The following is a 22,379-nucleotide window of genomic DNA, read 5'->3' as shown; positions in this document are numbered from 1 at the left end:
AAAAGAATTTCACTGTATATGTGTGATTTATAAATTAAATTATAGATGTATCACAGATGTATAGACTGCAGAGTTGTGGTCAAAATGAACTGCTCTGTGGAAATAAAGCAAACTGAACTCAAAACACCTCCTGAGCTGAGATGTCTAAGGTCATTTGCAGGACTCAGACAATACTGTTCTCAAAAAAAAAAATTCAGAAACAAAGAGTGAGAACCTTTTACACACACATGTTCCACAAGACTGCACGCCTCCGTATAAACATGCTGTATAAATGGCTATTCTGTCATCTGTTATTAATAATATAATAAAGTGTGTTTCTTCAAGTGCGTGTCTGTATGCCTATGGGCAAATTATATGTAATATTAATTTGATAATAATAATAGCCTAATAATAATAATATTAATAATAACAATTTAATACATGGGAAAACAAGCCAAATATCGTCTTGACATCATCAGTGGCATCAGCTATTGGCGATCACTCTGACCATCGTCGATCCCTGAGATCATCGTCTGTCGGCACAACCCTAATGTGCATTTCCCTCTATAAATTAACAAAATGTACAGACAGTCTCCTTGCTGGTTTTTCCGACACATTCAGACACCACTTTTGCTGCTTCGTGCGTGCACTTGTAAAAATTTATATTTAAAAGGCTCATTATTACGGTTTAATATTTCTGTGTAATGTAGAACAGTGTTAGCAATGTTACTTATAACATTCTTTCTCAGCCCTGAAACTCAAACCATTTTCTGATGCCCCCCCAAAATATGTATATTATATATATTAATTATATATTAAGTAATTAAATTAATATCATAAATGTGTGACTAGTCGACAAATGGCTTAAATTAACGCCTACTAGTCGACTAGGAAAATCTTTGGTCAGGGGCAGCCCTATTTTCAGCTTATCACAATGTATAGTCAGGACATTAATTATATGAAAAATTACTATTACAATTTGAAGAAAAATTTCAGAACTTCTTAAACTACTTCAAAGAGTTCTCATCCAGAAATCCTCCACGTGCAGCAATGACAGCTTTGCAGATTCTTGGCATTCCAGCTGTCAGTTTGTCTAGATACTCAGGTGACATTTCACCCCACACTTCCTGTAGCACTTGCCATAGATGTGGCTGTATTGTCGGGCACTTCTCATGCACCTTACAGTCTAGCTGATCCCACAAAAGCTCAATGGGGTTAAGATCCATAACACTCTTTTCCAATTATCTGTTGTCCAATGTCTGTGTTTCTTTGCCCACTCTAACCTTTTCTTTTTGTTTTTCTGTTTCAAAAGTGGCTTTTTCTTTGCAATTCTTCCCATAAGGCCTGCACCCCTGAGTCTTCTCTTTACTGTTGTACATGAATCTGGTGTTGAGCGGGTAGAATTCAATGAAGCTGTCAACTGAGGACATGTGAGATGTCTATTTCTCAAACTAGAGACTCTGATTTACTTATCCTATTGGGGAGGAGTGGTTCCATCCACCAGGGGCCGGAGGACTCGCTGCTGTCCTCCGGGGGAGGAGTAGCGGTTGAGGACCGGGCAACAGCGCGTCCGGGAGCCGGTGAGCAAGTTCTTCTCTCTCTTCTCTCTCTCTCTCTGTGTGTCTCCACTTGCCCTTTCCCTCTCCCTATGCCTCCCCTCGTCTCTCCCCCAGGTTCGCAGGAGGCAGGGTGGACCACCGGCTGACAGAACAGCCGGAAGGGCAGCGTCTCCCCTCCAGAGATTGGAGGGGGGAGTTTTTCAGACCAGTGGCGCCCTGGCCTGAATCATGCGGGGGAGGAGTGTGACGAGGAGGAGGGAGTGGCCGGGCCGTGATGGAGCACGGCCTGCGCTGAATCAGCTGATCAGCAGTAGAGCGAGATAAAGGGCAGCCGAAGATGCCGGTTCAGGAGAGAGAGAGATGTACGTGGCCACATTGCATATGTGTCTGTGTTTGTTTACATTTGTTTTAAATTGAGTTTCTCATTAAAACTTTATGTTTACTGTTTAGCTGGTTCCCGCCTCCTCCTTGCCCATCCATGAACTGTTATGATCTGTTCCTCACACAAAGCTGTCATGTATAAGCTTTGTGTACAGACGGGGCGGACTGGCCATAGGAAGAACCGTGACTTTTCCTGTTGCGGGCGGCAATAAGCTGAAACGGGAAGCCGTGTTATGCCGAATGGGCCGCGACTGGCTGAGGTCAAATCCAGGGCTGATTTCTCTTCCCAATCCACCCCTGTGTACAGACAACCTCTTGTAATGTCAATTATAGTATCTAAAAGCTGCTAATTACAGTGTGTGGACATGTGGGTGCTGTTCTTTATTGATAGTCATGCTGAAGATAACAATGTATGATTTAACTGCACAGTCTTGCAGCAGGTCTAATTGGAGGGGCTTGTGTTTTAGATTTAAGTATAGATGTGTCCAGTAGGGGTTGGAGTGGCAGTGTAGGAAATATCTTGAATTCTCTCTTAATGTAAAATTAATCACACTTCTTGTTTAATGTCCCCACATAGTAATTCTGCTGTGATTTGGGGAAGCCCCTTTCAAAGCTTTTGAATATTAAATGTTACACTCTTATTTGATTTTCTTATATTTGATTTATCAGTCTCATATTAAAACTTACTTGTATTTTGCACCGGGAGAATGATGGACGATTATTTGAACATAAGTGACAGTGAGTGGATTGTTCTGTTTGTGTTTGGTATGATGATGTGCCCCAGCCTCTGGAGGTATTGAATATGTAATGTGTGATAAGCCATAAGTAGCACCCTCTCGGGTCTCTTTAATAAACACAGCTCTTGAGTGGAGGAGATCTGTTGCCGAGGGAACCGTATGAGCTCAGAGCAACTTGGTGGGCGAAATACAAAAAGTGAAAGAAACATGGGTGGGAGAAAAAGAGGGAGATATATATAGAGAGAGAGAGAAAGAGAGAGAGAACTGTAATATGGAGAATATTTATGATTTGGGAAAAGACATGTTGGGGAAAATGTATGGGATTGAATTATTTATTTTTGTTAACAAGTGACACAGCATTTGTTTTTTGATGAAAAACATGATGAACCACGGCTGTTTGCATCAAACAGGACATTTGGTTTTACCAGGTTAACTTTTTCCTTCCCGTGAATTCATTTAACCATAGACTGATTGTGAAAATATTTTCTGGAAGTCATCTGATCAGTAATGTTAGCAGGCATTTCTTCAGGTGCTAATTAGATGTTCCATACAGCCTGACACAATACAGGCAGACTTTTAATGAGTTTTATAGTTGACACTTTTACAAAGTATGTTACAATAAACGTTTTACAGGGACAGAACACCCTGGGGTTACACCCTGAAAGCTCATGGCTCAGTCTTAGCAGGGAGCAAACCAGCAACATTCCAATTACCAGGCCTGAACTTTAGAGTGACATCAGTGGTTCTCAAACTTTTTTACATTCTGGACCCCAATCATATTTCAAACAATATATATATATATATATATATATATATATATATATATATATATATATATACTGGCAGCCAAAAGTTTGGAATAAGGTACAGATTTTGCTTTTATGGAAAGAAATTGGTACTTACATGAAACTGGTGTTGAGCCGGTAGAATTCAATGAAGCAGTCAGCTGAGGACACATGAGGCGTCTATTTCTCAAACTAGAGGCTCTGATGTACTTATCCTGTTGTTTAGTTGTACATCTAGCCTTCCACATCTCTTTCTGTCCTTGTTAGAGTCAGTTGTCCTTTGTCTTTGAAGACTTTAACGTACACCTTTGTATGAAATATTCAGTTTTTTTTGGCAATTTCAAGCATTGTATAGCCTTCATTCCTCAAAACAATGATTGATTGACAAGTTTCTAGAGAAAGCTGTTTCTTTTTTGCTATTTTTGACCTAATATTGACCTTAAGACATGCCAGTCTATTGCATACTGTAGCAACTCAAAAACAAACACAAAGACAATGTTAAGCTTCATTTAATGAACCAAATAGCTTTCAACTGTGTATGATATAATGGCAAGTGATTTTCTAGTACAAAATTAGCAATTTAGCATGATTACTCAAGGATAAGGTGTTGGAGTGATGGCTGCTGGAATTGGGGCCTGTCTAGATTTGATAAAAAATGACTTTTTCAAATAGTGATGTTGCTGTTTTTTACATCAGTAATGTCCTGACTTTACTTTTGATGCCATGCTCCTCGTAGAATGGGTGACTACTTTAAGGCGAAGCTAAACTGCACGCTTCATAAGCACTCAAAATTGCATCAATATGCCAATGAGACAGTCTTTGCTTGGACACCGAAACACCTCTGTTGCAGCCATCAAAGCACACAAACAACTGCTCTAACTTACGCCATTGGCTAGTACAGTTAACATAAACTTGCAGTGCCCGAACTGGGCAAATCATATGTAACATTTCATGCTCCTCCGACTCTAATGGGGAAGGAGAGAAGGACTGTAAATTAATGGTCTGTGAGTGAAATGACATAGAAATAACCTTGGGCAAATAGCCCAAATGAGGTCTTAACACAGCCTTTGAACACCCTGGCACAAAATCTGGCCACAAGGGATTGATCGACAGGGCATGCAAATCACGACTCTCTAAAAGCGATGCCACTAGCAGGTCTTTTTTAAGAGTCAAAAACTTGCCAGTAACTGTTGTCAAGGGCTCGAATGGGGCACCTGTCTCTTCTCTCGCCAGAACTCCCTCATGATCCACGAAATGGCCGAAAGAAAAAAATGAAATAAAATACCTTGTATCATCTGATAGAATCCCAAGAGAATAATGGCACTGACATAGCACTCTGCATGTTGGTTCGCATCACTCAGTTAGGGAATATTCTCTTATTCCAGCCCCCTCGTTCTGCAGCTGGTCCATGCAGGATCCCCTCCGCTGTGAGCAGCACTTCGAACAGGGAGGAGAGAGAGAGAGAGGCCGAGGCCACACCTCTATTGTCTTATTCATGTGCATTCTCCCAGAACGACACAGAAAAATATAATAGGGAAAAAGGGGCCCATTTTGTTTCCTTACCAGCGACAAATTGTCTCATACAGCGTTTTTTAATGGCAGCTGCTCACGACGTGCGTGGCTCTTGCATGCGTTGTTTGTCAGAAAATGGCTACCGGGCAAGGCCTCAGAGCATGTCCGATGAGACTTACGCTTTCGCTCAGGGGAAGGGTGACAAACATGAGGAGGATTCCGGTGTCCTTTCGCACATCTATCTTGTCAGACACAAAGCAAAAATCCCAAATTGCTCCAGCTCACTGAGCTCCTAATCTGGAGGCCATAGAACTGGAACAAGTGGGGATAACGCCTTATGGTGAGAAATTGCGAGCCTCGATGAAGCACTGTTGTCCTCGTCAGTCCCTTGTAATGTTTGGAAAACTTTGAAATTTACACTGTGTAAACGACGTCCTTATGTGTTTGCCACTCAAAAGGGAGAAAAATAATCCTTGCTTCGAAGTGAGTCACTAGAAACAAACACAGGCTTAGACAATTTCGTGCACCGAAGAACAGAAAATATGACTTAATGGCGCAAAAACGAGCGCCTTTATGGAGCCCGTGACATAGCTCCTTAGGGGGAGTTGCTTAAGCGCCATAAGCTAATAAATTGCCATGATTGTATAAGGGCTTCAGACCACATGACACTCGGACGGTGTTCATACGCAGCTCGAATTCCATTAATGGGAACTGTATGTCAGTGTATGTAGACTATAGGCACATGGGGCACATCTTAGTTTGTGATTTGATTATCTTGACCTGTATGGCACTATTACCATCCATTCTCCTTTTTGGCTTCTATTAAAGAGACTTCATTGTGTATTCGCCTATGGTGCGTAAGGGAATGCCTGAAAAGTCCACCCACTGTGCTAAAACGTCGGTGGTCGAAATGTGGTCAATTTGACCACACCAACATTACACAAACAATACCTAATGAAGGACAAGAGAATATGAAGGCTACAAGACATCCAATGACAGACCAGAACTAATAACCTAATAACTAATGACAGAACAGAACTGATAACAAGATAACAAGACTCATGAAAATAAACCAATGAAAAGACAGTACTAATAAACATAGTGAAACAAGAGGGCTGCCTCTGCGACCTTCGTGAAGACGCGAGGGGACAAAGACAGGCCGAAGGGGAGGACCTTCTACTGGTACGCCCAGCCCTGGAAAGCAAGCCGCAGGAAGGGTCTGTGTCGAGGTAAAACCGAGATGTGGAAGTATGCTTCCTTCAGGTCTACCGGCGCAAACCAATCTTGATGCCGGACGTTCGCTAAAATGCGTTTTTGCATCAGCATCTTGAACAGGACACTGTGCAAAGCCCGGTTCAGTACTTACAGGTCCAAGATTGGACGCAACCAACCGCCTTTCTTCAGTACGATGAAGTAGGGGCTATAAAACCCCTTCTTCATCTCGGCCGGAGGGACAGGCTCTATTGCACCCTTCCGTAGAAGGGTAGTGATCTCCGCATACAAGGTAGTGGCGTTCTCGCTCTTCTCTGAAGTGAAGCGTACGCCGCTGAACCTGGGTGGGCGCCTAGTGAACTGAATCGCGTAGCCGAGTCAGACGGACCGGGTCAGCCATTGCGACGGGTTGGAAAGCACAAGCCATGTGTCCAAACTCCTGGACATACCGGCGGGTGGGGCCTCGTGGCGGGGCAGAGCCTGAGGTGCCACGTTGAGGGGGCTCGAGCCCCATGGCCGTGCTGAGTCGAGGGACATCAAAGCACTTACCTGGCTCCTAATACCCACCATAGGATCGGTCGGGGAGGGGGGAGTCCGTTGGAATCAACCCAGTGTGGGCATGCTTGTGCCACAGCTGGGCGTGCAGGAGTGCCAAACCTGCTGAAATGGGACAGTGGACAGTGGTCGTGATGACGGCCGTGCGCACCAGATATGTGACCCAGGGAACAAGAAAACCGCTCTTTTGTCGAACTTTTGGGTACCACAGCCTCTTGGGCATGTGGCGAAATTAAATGAAAATGGAACAAAAGATTGTCCTCCCGGCCTTCCACCGGGGGATGGAGTGGTCTGTTCACCAGCTCCAGAGCAGCGGGTCTCTTCGTCCCTGGGTCGCCCATCTCAGGGGTGCTTCAAAGCCTTTCTCAGGTTCTTGGCGGCCGGCCGTGAGATGGGTGGCGTCTGCTTCCTGCGGTGGGCTCCACGCCGGGGCCGGGCTGCAGGGGCGGGCTGCGGCGGAGCCGGTGCTGTTGCTGCAGGAGGACGCCCTTGGCGACGAGCAGATGGGGTGCGGGGTCTTGAGCCGCACTGGGGCAGGATGTGTTGGATAGCCTCCGTCTGCTGCTTCACCACTGAGAACTGCTGGGCAAAGTCCTCGACGGTGTCGCCGAACAGGCCAACCTGGGAGATGGAGGCGTCAAGGAACCGTGCCTTGTCAGCCTCTCTCATCTCGACCAGGTTGAGCCAAAGGTGGCATTCCTGCATCAATCCCGGGCTGGAACTACCCTCGTGCAGTTCTTTTAGCGCCTTGGCTTGGTGTACCTGCAGGAGAGTCATGGCGGGCAGGGTGGAGGCGGCTTGTCCAGTGGCACTGTGGGCCTTAGCCGTCAGAGACGACGTGAACTTACAGGCCCTGGATGGGAGCTTCTTATACACCTGGGGGATCCCCGAATAGCCCCTGGCCACCCCAGGGGGAGAAGTCACTGAAATGCACAGTAATATCCAGCAGATGAGGTGAATGAACTCGGCAGAAGAATTCAGCTCAATGAATAGAACCGCTCGGCTCTGAAAAGAAAATCTGAATGAGTGGTTGCATACCAGCTCCTTTTATACCCGTATGTCCTGGGGAGTGGTATGCAAATTCCACTCGCCAATTCCCATTGGCCTTTTTTCAAAGATCAGAGGTGTTTGGGGCTCCCTAGTGTCACTACATCGACACAACATCGAGTGAGTGACAGATAGGGAACGTGATTTTTCCAATACGAATCAAGTTCCGATATAGTGCTTCAATGTGAAATGTGTTGGTTTTTCGACACAAGCTTCGAAGCTTTCGTATTGACCATCACATCACAAGCCAAGACATGGAGGTTACTGGATTAGGAGTGTTAAGGTTCCTGTCTGCTACTCTAAAAGTGAACAATAGTGATGGTCGCTTTCGAAACACTGCTTCATAAAGCTTCAAAACCTTTACGAATCATTTGTTTAGAAACAATGCTTCAGAGCGCGTATCAAACTGGACAAGTCATACTGTTTTGAAACAGTTTCTAAATGTTTTGCAGTTATGCTAGGGGGCTTTGATCCCACAGTGAAACTGTTAATCAGTGTTATGTAGACTGTTACTGATCTCGAGTCAGTTCAGCAATAACTTAGGTTGAAGTCATTAAAACTCATTTTTAACCACTCCACAGATTTCAAATTTGCAAACTATAGTTTTGGCAAGTCGTTTAGGACATCTACTTTGTGCATGACATGAGGAATTAAAATAAAATAAAAATAATGTCAAGCCTTTAGGCAATTAGCCAATTAGCTTCTGATAGGCTAATTGGTTAATTGGAGTCAACTGGAGGTGTACCTGTGGATGTATTTTAAGGCCTACCTTCAAACTCAGTATCATGGGAAAATCCAAAGAAATCAGCCAAAAAAAAAAAAAAAAAACTGTGGACCTCCACAAGTCTGGTTCATCCTTGGGAGCAATTTCCAAATGCCTGAAGGTACCACGTTCATCTGTACAAACAATAGTAGGCAAGTATAAACACTATGGGACCACGCAGCCATCATACCGCTCAGGAAGGAGACACATTCTGTCTCCTAGAGATGAATGTAGTTTGGTGCGAAAAGTGCAAATCAATCCCAGAACAACAGCAAAGGTCCTTGTGAAGATGCTGGAGGAAACAGGTAGACAAGTATCTATATCCACAGTTAAACGATTCCTATATCGACATAACCTGAAAGGCTACTCAGCAAGGAAGAAGCCACTGCTCCAAAACTGGCATAAAAAGCCAGACTACAGTTTGCAAGTGCACATGGGGACAAAGATCTCACATTTTGGAGAAATGTCCTCTGGTCTGATGAAACAAAAATGGAACTGTTTGGCCATAATTACCATTGTTATGTTTGGAGGAAAAAGGGTGAAGCTTGCAAGCCGAAGAACACCATCTCAACCATGAAGCATGGGGGTGGCAGCATCATGTTGTGGGGTGCTTTGCTGCAGGAGGGACTGGTGCACTTCACAAAACAGATGGCATCATGAGGATGGAAAATTATGTGAATATATTGAAGCAACATCTCAAGACATCAGCCAGAAAGTTAAAGCTCGGTCACAAATGGGTCTTCCAAATGGACAATGACCCCAAGCATACCTCCAAAGCTGTGGCAAAATGGCTTAAGGACAACAAAATCAAGGAATTGGAGTGGCCATCACAAAGCCCTGACCTCAATCGGATAGAAAATTTGTGGGCAGAACTGAAAAAGTGTGTGCGAGCAAGAAGGCCTACAAATCTGACTCCGTTACACCAGTTCTGTCTGGAGGAATGGGACAAAATTCCAGCAACTTATTGTGAGAAGTTTTGACCCAAGTTAAACAATTTAAAGGCAATGCTACCAAATACTTAAAAAGTATATGTAAACTTCTGACCCACTGGGGATGTGATGAAATAAATAAAAGCTGAAATAAATCATTCTCTCTACTATTATTCTGATATTTCACATTCTTAAAATAAAGTAGTGATCCTAACTGACCTAAGACAGGGAATGTTTTCTATGATTAAATGTCAGGAATTGTGAAAAACTGAGTTTAAATGTATTCGGCTAAGGTGTATGTAAACTTCTGACTTCAACTGTATAAAAGAGCACAGGCACAGGTTAGGAAAGTGATAAGAATTGCCAAAAGAAAGCATTGGATAGAATTTTGTGACACAATTGGAGAGAAAATAGATGTCAGTGATTTATGGGGTATGATAAAGAAATTGGGCAGGAATCATAGGAGCTGCAGTCTTCCTGTTTTGATAAGTGAAGAGAAACAAATAGTCAGTGAAGAAAAAGCAGAAGTATTAGCTAAAACCTTTGTTAAAGTGCATAGTAATGGTAATGTATCAGATGAGGTGAGGAGATACAGAGAACAGTGTTTGAGAGAGAACCCAGAAGTCTTGAAGAAAACAAGTCTTTCTGGATCTACTATAGATGTATTTTTTACTTATATGAGCTTACAGATTCTTGTGGGGGTGAGACATACATCTCCAGGGAAGGACCAAGTTTGTTACGAAATGCTTAAACATCTATCATATCCATCCATCATTAAATGTAATATTAGATCTTTTCAATAGGATATGGGAAGAAGGAAAGCGTCCCTCTTCCTGGAAACATGGTGTTGTGGTCCCAATAGCAAAGCCAGGTAAGGATCAGTCTGTTCCAACAAATTATAGACCTATAGCACTAACTTCAAATCTTTGCAAATTAATGGAAAGAATGGCGATGAATCGTTTAGTTTATATGCTTGAAAATAAAAGGTTGCTATATCCACATCAAAGTGGCTTCAGGAAAGGTCGCAGTACAATGGATGCGGTTTTATGTCTAGAAACTGATATTAGAAAGGCAATAGTGAATAAAGAAGTACTAATCGGGGTATTCTTTGATATTGAGAAGGCTTATGATACGATGTGGAAAGAAGGCCTGCTAATCAAAATGAAGAAAATGGGAATAAAATGGAGGTTATATAACTGGGTTATGAGTTTTTTAATGGATCGGACAATACAGGTAAGGGTGGGAACATCATATTCAAAAGTATACTCAATAGATAATGGTACACCTGAAGGTATTGTCTGCAGTCCCATTTTGTTTAATATTATGATCAATGAAATCTTTTCAAAAATTGGGACTGGGGTTGGAAGATATCTGTGCAGACGATGGAGCATTATGGAAGAGGGGAAGGAATGTCAAATATGTGGAGGATAGAATGCAGGAGGCAATAGATAAAGTTGTTAACAGTTGGGGGTTCTGATTCTCAGTAACTAAAACGCAGGTAGAATGTTTTTCAAGAAGGAAAAAACAAACGTTAAACTAAAGATGTTCAATCAGGTATTAGAACAAGTATCAAAAATCAAGTACCTGGGAGTATGGATGGATTCAAAGTTAACATTTGAATGCCATATTCAAAAAGTAGTGAATATATTCTTACAAATGTAAGAAGGGAATAAATGCATTATGATGCTTGGCTGGAACAGATTGGGGGGCTAGTTGCCCTTTCCTAAAGAGAATATATAGTGCTTTAATAAGATCCACTATAGATTATAGCAGTATTATATACAGTGTTGTGAAAAAGTGTTTGCCCCTTCCTGATTTCTTATTTTTTTGCATGTTTGTCACACTTAAATGTTTCAGATCATCAAACAAGTTTAAATATTAGTCAAAGATAACACAAGTAAACACAAAATGCAGTTTTTAAATGAAGGTTGTTATTATTAAGGGAAAACAAAATCCAAACCGACATGGCCCTGTGTGAAAAAGTGATTGCCCCCTAAACCTAATAACTGGTTGGGCCACCCTTAGCAGCAACAACTGCAATCAAGCATTTGTGATAACTTGCAATGAGTCTTTTACAGCGCTGTGGAGGAATTTTGGCCCACTCATCTTTGCAGAATTGTTGTAATTAAGCCACATTGGAGGGTTTTTGAGCATGAACTGCCTTTTTAAGGTCATGCCACAGCATCTCAATAGGATTCAGTTCAGGACTTTGACTAGGCCACTCCAGAGTCTTCATTTTGTTTTTCTTCAGCCATTCAGAGGTGGACTTGCTGGTGTGTTTTGGATCATTGTCCTGCTGCAGAACCCAAGTTCGCTTCAGCTTGAGGTCACGAACAGATGGCCGGACATTCTCCTTCAGGATTTTTTGGTAGACAGCAGAATTCATGGTTCCATTTATCACAGCAAGTCTTCCAGGTCCTGAAGCAGCAGAACAGCCCCAGACCATCACACTACCACCACCATATTTTACTGTTGGTATGATGTTCTTTTTCTGAAATGCGGCGTTACTTTTACGCCAGATGTAATGGGACACACACCTTCCAAAAAGTTCAACTTTTGTCTCGTCAGTCCACAGAGTATTTTCCCAAAAGTCTTGGGGATCATCAAGATGTTTTCTGGCAAAAATGAGACGAGCCTTAATGTTCTTTTTGCTCAGCAGTGGTTTTCGTCTTGGAACTCTGCCATGCAGGCCATTTTTGCCCAGTCTCTTTCTTATGGTGGAGTCATGAACACTGACCTTAACTGAGGCAAGTGAGGCCTGCAGTTCTTTGGATGTTGTTGTGGGGTCTTTTGTGACCTCTTGGATGAGTTGTCGCTGTGCTCTTGGGGTAATTTTGGTCGGCCGGCCACTCCTGGGAAGGTTCACCACTGTTCCGTGTTTTCGCCATTTGTGGATAATGGCTCTCACTGTGGTTCTCTGGAGTCCCAAAGCTTTAGAAATGGCTTTATAACCTTTTCCAGACTGATAGATCTCAATTACTTTCTTTCTCATTTGTTCCTGAATTTCTTTGGATCTCGGCATGATGTCTAGCTTTTGAAGATCTTTTGGTCTACTTCACTTTGTCAGGCAGGTCCTATTTAAGTGAGTTCTTGATTGAGAACAGGTGTGGCAGTAATCAGGCCTGGGTGTGGCTAGAGAAATTGAACTCAGGTGTGATAAACCACAGTTAAGTTATGTTTTAACAGGTGGGGCAAGCACTTTTTCACACAGGGCCATGTAGGTTTGGATTTTGTTTTCCCTTAATAATAACAACCTTCATTTAAAAACTGCATTTTGTGTTTACTTGTGTTATCTTTGACTAATATTTAAACTTGTTTGATGATCTGAAACATTTAAGTGTGACAAACATGCAAAAAAATAAGAAATCAGGAAGGGGGCAAACACTTTTTCACACCACTGTATATAGTTCAGCTTCTGCATCTCTGAAAAAAAGGTAGAAGTTATCCAATCCCAGGCATTAAGAATTTGTTGTGGTGCATTCAGATCTTCACCAGTAGCTGCTCTTCAAGTGAAAGTGGGAGAAATGCCTTAGGAAATTCACTGGTTACAAATTAAAATGGTTTATTGGATATCAATAAAAGGACATAGTTATAGTCATCCTGTAAAGAAAGTTCTAGACAACTGTTAGGAGTATAAATATTATCAGTTGGCGAGTTTCGGATGGAACGCAAATAATGAGGCTCACCGAATGGGAATTTTTAATGTTGTAGTAAGCCCAACAGTGGCAATGCCAGTGTTACCTCCCTGGATGTTTTCAATGCCATCAGTCAATTTATAGTTGCTGGAAAAAATAAATGACAAACAAATATGGGTTTCTAAGGATATGATAGTGAGGCAATATATAGATCAAGAGTATTTTTATTGTATACAAATTTATACTGATGGTTCAAAGGATCCAGCGTCTGGACATGCAGCAGCAGTAGTTATTCCTCAGTCTGACTGTAAAATAGGGAGAAGAACATCTAATCATCTATCTGTTTACTCATCAGAAATTATAGCAATACAGTTGGCCCTTCAGTGGTTGGAAGAGGTTCAGCCACTAAATGTGATGGTCTGTTCTGACTCTCTTTCTGGCCTTACCAGTGATTTTAATAATTAATAATTATCTTTGATAATTATTAATTATTGCTAATAACCAAACCTGCTCCTAAATGTAGCGCACTACATTTACTGGAGCCCCATATGAGGTTTTAATGAGTTAGATTCAATTAATTAATTTAAATATTAATTAATAACTAAAGAAATAATTATTAATTATTTCTGATAGTAACACTGATCTAAACAACCAGTAAAGCCCTACATAATAATTGGTGCCCCATGTGAGGCATCCTACGTGCCAGTTTGTCACAGTGTGTATGCATAAGAATCCTTATTTCAAAGTTTGGTTCTGTTTGACAATTGACTTCACTCACAACTTGCCAAGCATAAGCCAAACCGCCTTTGGGGCCGTCACTTTATTCTCTCTCGTACTAACCACACACACGTGACCCCTCTCAAACATTCTCGCACACATTTTTGGCTAGTAGATAGCTTCGTGATAAAGCTCAGCTTTGTCCCTAAGCTATCGTACAAGCAGATACACACGGTAAACTGGTAGACGCCATTGACTGGTTTCTCTCCGCCAACATTCGCGGCCATATTCTCTGGCCGGGAGTCTCGCGTGACATACTCTCCACGAGAGTCTCGTCTGCCATTTTGTGCACGTCCCTCCTTACACACACACACACACACACACCCTCATGTGTTATAGGATTATTTTGGTTTCCATATCCAATCATATCACTGTTTAGTTTGTAGTTGTAAGTCGGAAGTTTATTGACTGCATTGTATTAATTATTAGTTGATATTACTGCATAAATAAACTTTTATATTTCAAAGAGAAGTGTTTTGGTTTGTTTTGCATACACATGTGTCACATGCTGACGGATGTCAGTGCTCGGATTCAAGCCTTCATTGTTTCTTTTCGAAAATCGATATTCGGATGTCGATTTTCCTAAGAGAACAATCTAATATTGAGACTGTTATACTATCTGGTTATTAGTCCCTGATTCCAGGGTGGTGCCCCAGCAATATTGATCCTTATTAATATTCTATTGATTTTTGATAATTGATAATTATCTTTGATGATTGTTGAATTTGAATGATCAATAAGCTAGTGTTAATTTTAATCAATGTTTCATCGATGTTAACAATTAACGATTATCTTTGATAATTGTTGATTGGATTAAAAAAAGCTAACCTTGATTCAAATCAATGTTCTATTGATTTTAATAACTAATAATTATCTTTGATAATTATTAATTATTGCTAATAACCAATCCCGCTCCTAAACGTAGCGCACTACATTTACTGAAGCCCCATATGAGGTTTTAATGAGTTAGATTCAATTAATTAATTAAAATATTAATTAATAACTAAATAAATAATTATTAATTATTTCTGATAGTAACACTGATCTAAACAACCAGTAAAGCCCTACACCAGCTTAATGAATAGGAAATCTAATTCTAGAAAGGATATTCTTTTTGAAAACTTTCAGACATGGTTTAGAATACAACAACAAGGGATAAAAACATTATTTCTGTTGGTGCAGGCACACGTGGGGGTAAAAGGTAATGAACTAGCAGATGAAATGGCTAAACAGGCATTAGATTATCCAAGAATAGATATTAATGCACCACTGAGTAAAGCAGAAATGAGAGGATTAATTAAAGAGACAGTTAAAAGGAGGTGGCAAGAAATGTGGACCCAGGATAGAAGACATCTATATGGAATTATAAATGAGGTAGGAAATGAGAGAGTAGTTTGTGGCAAAAGAAGGGATGACACAGTAATTTCATGACTCCATATTGGACACACTGCATTGAACCAGTCACTATTTAAGATAGGAAAGCATAACAATGGACTGTGCAATAATTGTGGATTACTGGAAACTGTTGAACATGTTCTATTAGAATGCATAGGTTAATACAAAGAAAGATCTCAGCTCAGAGAAGATGTTAAAGCCATATCCAAAGGGATAAATACTTTAACATTACAGAACTTATTGAATAACAGGCTGTATTAGATTACCTAAAGACAACAGGTCTGATTAGAAGAATATAACATCAAGTCCTTGGGAAATAATATGATATTCAGATTAAACAATTAGATTTCAGATAGGTGTTTTTTTTTTTTCTCCTCTCTTTTCCATATTTTTATTTCCTTCTTCATTAATGCCTCACACTGCATCCCAGTAGGTGGCAGAAATGCACCTAAGCTGGTTTGCCAACCGCCAATAAATCCAAAGAAGAAGAAGACTTCATGCAGCACTGCACAAACCGATCGGCGCTGGACTTGAAGCTGTGCATGTTGGTTAGAAATTTTGTCACCAGCGCGTCACCGTGACGTATGCTATCAAAGTACTGCAAGAGCGATTTGAGAGCAGCCAGCTGACGCAGCCGCTGCAGTTGCTCAGAGGAGCTGCACAAGCTCTGATGACAACACAGCTCATTCACGATTGGCCAGACTCACAACATGACAATGGTTACACGTGTTTCATGGGCTGCTTTCGCAATTGCATGCTTCACATTCTACTTTTACTACTTCTGCTATGTCAGTAATAAGAATAGTGTGGTAGTATGCCATTACCATGGTGTTTATTTGGACTCCTCCAGTTCGGCGAAAACTTTCACAACTGTGTTTTTATTAACAGTACATCATGTTTATATCATGTTATATTATGTTTGTCATAGTAATATTGTGTTTATTCATTAAAAACATTCAAAATGATTACAAATACTAACTCGTATTTTAATTGGTATTAAAATAATACAGGCTTTTATTGTACTTCTTGCACACCCAACAGGCACTGTATTAAGCAGTACATAAACCTTTCAAATTAATAATGTTTCTGATTATTTTGTGTAAAATTCAAGCATCTGTCTATCTGAATCACATTTCGTCTGCAAACATCGCGTGAACTTCCGTGACTGATGTAGGTTCAGCAAAAGTGTCTGGCTTGACAGCTCTCTTTTAAACTCCTCCCCCGACTGCAAACGGCAAATCTCGCAAATCAGTATATCGAGATGCAGTTCAAGTTGAACACACCTAATGACAGAACAGAACGGATGACAAGAGGTGTGTTTGACTTCGACTGCAGCTTGCCTTACCGATCGGCGAAATTTGCCGAGTCGGGGGAGGAGCTGAAAATGGAGCCGTCAAGCCAGACACCTTCTGCTTCCCGTTGTGTGCTGACCCACGTTAGTAACGGAAGAACCTGCAATGTTTTCTTTTTTGGTTACAGACGAAGTGGAATTCAGATAGACAGAGGTTTGAAATTTTCATATAAAAACCAGAAACATTATTGATTTGAAAAGTTTGAGTTCGTCTTAATACAGTGCCTGCTGTGTGTACAAGAGAAAGTCCAATAAAAGTCTATTTATTTTAATACCAATAAAGGACTCTGTATTTTTAATAATTTTGAATAAAAGTTTCTATGAATAAACATGACATATTACTATGATAAACATATTATAATATGAGATAAACAATGTACTGTTATAAAAACACAAATTAGCGAGAGTTTAGTGCAACTGGAGGTGTCATAATAAACACCTTGGTAATGGCATACCACCATACTACTCTTATTTCTGCCACAGACTGACATAGCAGAAGTAGTATAAGAAGTATGTGTCATTTGCTATTCGAACGCATCCTAGGAAACACACACAGCCGTTGTCATCTGTGATTCTGGCCAATCACGAATAAGCTGTGACGTCATCAGAGCTCTTGCAGTCACTCTGGAGAAGCTGCGCTGGATGCACCAGCCGGCTGCTCTTGAATTGCTCTCACGGTACTTTAATGGCATACGTCACGGTGATGCGGCGCTGGTGCCATCTCAAGTCAGACAAAATTTCTGAGCAACTTGCACTGCTTCAAGTCAAACTCCGATCGGTCTGCGCAGCACTACATGAAGTCGAACACACCTAAGATAACAAGACTCATGTACATAAACCAATTAAAATTAACAGGACTAATAAACATGGACTAATAAACTTGGTGAAACAAGAGGGTCACATGACAGTCACATGACAAGGAAACCACATGACATGAAACAGGAACAGGAAGCATTGAACTAAACTTCCAAATAAAAGACATGAATTCAAAACATGGACAAAAACACATTTAAACGTGACATTAGCACTGCTTTAACCTTGTTTTATGATGCCCTTAATTCCAGTGACAGAGGGATACAGTGTGAAAAGATGTTACGGTGAATTGCTCAACAGACAACCAATCACAATCTAAACAGTGCTCACCTCATTGAATATTCATGCACTTTGTAGAGTGGCAGAAATGTGATGGACTGTGTTTACTATCAGAGTCTGAGTAAACAGTTAAAATGTCAAACTATGATGGCAAGCTTGTTAAAGGTGTTGTTTTTTTTAAATGAAATGACATGCAGAAAATGTCCCTACCTGTCAAATATCACTGAAATCTGTGCCATGAAATATCACACTTGTCTCTGTGACATCTATAGGCTCTGTAAACAGTGGGGGTGGGGGCGGGCCATATTCTTTAATCAATCATAAGACTTTGAAGCACGTTCACAGGACAGCCATTGTATGGGTGGCTGGAAGCTGAGATCATCAATTTGACAATTGTCAATTTGAGGTATGAGAATATGCAAATAAAAACATTAACCCAGTGTTTACAAATGTACATTATGAAACCTGAGTACCCAGGATTAATTACTCTGGGTTAACATAATCTTGTGTTAACTTATTCCATGTTTTACTCTAATCATACTTTACCCAAAGTTAAAAAGTGTGGTTTGAAAAAAGTGTTATGAGTTTATGCATATTGCCCTGTGTAGACTTTGTTTGCCTGTTTGTTTGGTTTAAAGAATAATGATCAGTTTTCATATGACATATTGTGCAGTGTTTGTGTGCTGAGTTCAAAGTGGTTACTGGTGTTAATAGCTCATTTAAAGGCTGTGAAATGAAAAAGGGTTGCAGGTGCTGGCAGACAGAATGTAATATTCCTCCATCTCTGTCTCTGGACACTGGAATCCATCACTTGGCACTCCTCATAATACACCCACACACGCACAGCCGCTGGGTTGCCAGGCAGCAGTGGTGTCCTGGTAACTAGGGGACAAAGCAATGCCAGTGCAGTGCTGTACCATTTACAGTCTGCCATAGTCACAAGCCTCAAAATCAGGGGCATAGGAGTGGTTAAAGTGGCAGGACACAATGAATAAAAATAATTATCTCCCAAAAATGTTGACAACGAACATATACATTTCTAAAAGTGGGGGCATGTCCTCTGCATCTGTTTTGATGATTGCTATGTCAAAAAATAAATAAATAAATATATTTAAGTCATATTACATAGATCTCGATAGATCGTTTCCCTGCCTTCAGCCCAAGGTAGGGTAGGATCCAGCACCTCTGCAACCCTACATTGGATAAGTGGGTATAGAAAATGGATGGATGGATATTACATAGATTATTTTTCAATTTACTTATAATTATCTTATTAGTAGTGTTGGGTTCAAGTCCACCTTAGTCGAGTCCGAGTAAAATCTTTTTCTGATTCAAGTCCGGGTCTTTAAACAATTGAGTCCGAGTCCAAAAGGGGCCGAGTCGGACTCAAGACCGAGTCCATAACAGGCCGAGTTGAGTCCGAGTCTGAATGAATCTGTTCATTAATTAAAATTGTAACTGTAAACTCAACATCAATTTTTAAACTTAATTTAAACTTAACAATTAAGAAAAACAGTTTGTCAACATAAATGTAACAAAAACACCTCTATATTTTATGATTAGTTTCCTGCTGAACAAACTTCAAAGTGGTTTCAGAATGAAAGCATATGCTTTTGGTGTATGAAGACAAAACTGTCCTTCAACACACTTCTTATTGCATTCTGTTGACTTTTTCAATTATTTGATGCTTTTTCCCCTCCACTCAAACATAGACTAAAGAAAGTGAAAGATGCATTAGTCATTAAATCCAGAGTTATTACTGTGTCAAATCTTAGTTTTGTTTTTTATTTCTACTTCATTTTCAATTTGTCAATTCAAATTAATGTAGTTTTTATTTAAAATGATCCCTATCTATAGAAATAATAGTCTATACTGAGATTTTTTCTCTATCTGCAGACTGATTTGGGAAAATACAGTAAATACAAATGGGTCAACACAGTAGTAATTAGCACTCGCTGAGAAGTTACGTCTCACAATTTGACTGCAAATGCTGCATCCAAAAACACTGGAATAGCCCACTGATAATATTAGGGCCATGTCCTCACGGACATGATTAACCACATAATGCAGGGCAGTTCTGCGTGTTGCTTTTGTACCTAAATCCCTGATGCGTCCGTGTGCGTCTCGCAGCAGCTGCCGCAGAAGATAATTTTTTTTTATAAATGATATTTGCTTGAGCGGCAGCCGCGTTGGTCTGCAATCTGTCTGAAATCTTTAAATACCAACCAAAGAAAATTTCATTGAGCTCTTCTTTAACCACAAAAACATGGAGAATAATAATTTTGAGTCATCAATTTAACAGAATTGTCCTTCAAAATTGTCAGAGATATAGTGGTTTACAATAAAAATAAAATAAACATTTAAAATAAAAATGTCATAACTAACCAAATTCAACTCGTAACATGAAGTTTAGCTTCATACACAACTCTGTCATCGAATAATACATTTATTTTATAGTCTATAATTAAATTATAAACAAAACATTTCACTGCACAAAATATCTTAATATTTTATTGTGCATGGTTGAATGTTGTGAATGGTGGACAAATGCTGTAAAAGAATGTATTTTAAGCAGCTCGTCAATGCTTTGAATACAGTCAGTCTATAATAAATAGGTGCTGTTTATCTGTTTAGAGTTGCTGTCTGCTTTAGCAATAATGCTTTTTTCCATGACTATTTAAAAAGATACACAGTTAATTCATCAAGTTATTGACCAGTTCAAACTGACAACACTGCGTGGACCACAAGAGACTACAGTGCCTACATGCCTAAATGTGTAGATACATTACACCTAAAAAGACTTAATATCCCATATTAATACTATTTTTATGTATTTTTATTTCGATATGCTGTTTTTAGTAAACTGTGAGAGACATGATGTGGGTGACTCAATGAAGTTCTTGATTTTAAGTTTTTAACCATGATGAAACAAATGCCACATGCAATTTTACCAGTTGTCAGGTCCCGTGTCGTGTGAAACTGCCTTGTTTTGTTTCTGTTACATTGGATACATACCCGTCTTTATTTACATAATGACAAAAATGAAAATTTGAATAAGTTTGCTATATTTACTTTGTTGAATTAAGATGGAAATTCATCATAATAGACTGTAAAAAGGGTCCATGTAAGCAGTTTACTTCTGTTTACTAATAACAGAAAAGTCAGGTCTTATCTTTCACATCCTATAAACCTCTGTGATCACATCAAGCCAATGATTGCAGCCATTTACATGTTATTGCTAAAAGCCAAAAGTATACCCATCAAATTTTTATCTTAGAACCAGACGTAGAACAGACTGATCTCACAGTGAGATCGGAAATAGTAGGTCAACTTTTCTTTATCTAAAATCGGCGTATACTTACTGAAATTCGGAACACTGCCCCATGTGGCCAAACAGCGCAGCGCGGCCATCACTGATTATGTGATCGTGATTACTCCCTGATCACAACAGGATTCTATTCACGGTGTTCCCCGTTGGTGTGACGCACATCCAGATACAACACGCTTCTGGGTGCGCCACAGGGGCACAAGCAATTGAGCTGGAGCCGTTGCAGACATGTCTGTGAGGACATGACGGCGGTATAATGTCGCCGATCCTAGTGTATCGGAACTATCGGAAACAACATGCTGACCTCCCGTGTGATCATGTTGCGTAGAAGAAGAATAGAGTTTCTTCTTTCTTTGCAGAGGAATATACTGTGTGTAAGGGCCTCTTGAATGTCTTGCTACTTTAAATTTTGAATATTTGGACGTTCCCAAAATATATGATAATGTTTTGCTCTGTGGCATCCACAGTTCGCTAAAATTCAATTATATGATTTTTGGATGGTTTGGTGGAACAAATATGAGTAATTATCATCCCTTGTGCCCACAAGCTTGTAAATGATTTTCTCCTCCTTTTTCAAACTAGATTTTTTTAGAGTTCTTATTTGCTACTCTCTTAGTGCATCAATATAAATGAATCCTGATAAAAAATCAGCACATTTTGTCAAACTGGTGGCTTTGTTAGTATAAAAGAATTCTAGTTTGCTATCTGATTTGGCAGTAGACTTTTGTTGCCATGTGAAAGATGTGAGCTGGACATAAAATCTTGAGCTTTCAAACCACACATCTTATTTGATAACATTAAGGACATGTCGGGATTATATTTCTGTGTGAAAGAAAGTCTTGAGCTTGCTGGTGCAGGCATACCACTACTGGAAAACAAGGAAGCCACACCCTTAAAGCATTTGCTGAAATGCTGTCTTTCTTAGAGTATTCAGAAAAGCTTTTAAAAGCACATTACAGAAACTTTACTAAACTGATTAGAGGAGTCATTTATGTGGGAGTATTTCTGCAAAACGACTGCCCAGCAAGTATTCCAACAGCATTGTATTAAACCAACTCTAGCAATACTTTTAGTAATTTTTGGTAAACTCATTAAAAATATTTAGACATGAAGAAATTAGGTTTAATTTGTGAAACATGATATTCATTGAGCAAAAGTACTGGTATGTGGGATTCGTGATGTCAACGGAAAGGAAAGTAATTTCAGTGACTGAGCAAGTTATTACATTTTGATAAAAGATTACGAAGAGATTTTTTTTTTTTTTATTGGAATAACGTGCACTGACGTATCTAACACAATAAGACCAGAAACATGAGATGTGTCTTACGTCCTCAGCTCAGCT

At 40.1% G+C, this 22,379-nt stretch overlaps 1 protein-coding gene and 1 long non-coding RNA gene across 7 annotated transcripts in view; both read left to right on the top strand.

The window, feature by feature from the left end:
* The window catches only part of LOC127424522 (IQ motif and SEC7 domain-containing protein 2-like), a 117,932-nt gene that overhangs the window by 26,262 nt on the left and 69,291 nt on the right, over positions 1 to 22,379 (top strand). The gene's annotated exons all lie outside the window — the stretch shown is intronic.
* On the top strand, positions 613 to 2,474 carry LOC127424570 (uncharacterized). Its single transcript, XR_007894490.1, has 3 exons — positions 613 to 1,559; positions 1,653 to 1,900; positions 1,989 to 2,474. It is a non-coding gene; the product is annotated as an uncharacterized LOC127424570 (long non-coding RNA).

The sequence above is a fragment of the Myxocyprinus asiaticus genome, chromosome 33 (assembly GCF_019703515.2).
Source record: "Myxocyprinus asiaticus isolate MX2 ecotype Aquarium Trade chromosome 33, UBuf_Myxa_2, whole genome shotgun sequence".
NCBI classification, from domain to species: Eukaryota; Metazoa; Chordata; class Actinopteri; order Cypriniformes; family Catostomidae; genus Myxocyprinus; species Myxocyprinus asiaticus.
Note: the sequence above shows the minus strand (reverse complement) of the source record. Positions and strands in the feature narration are given on the sequence as shown.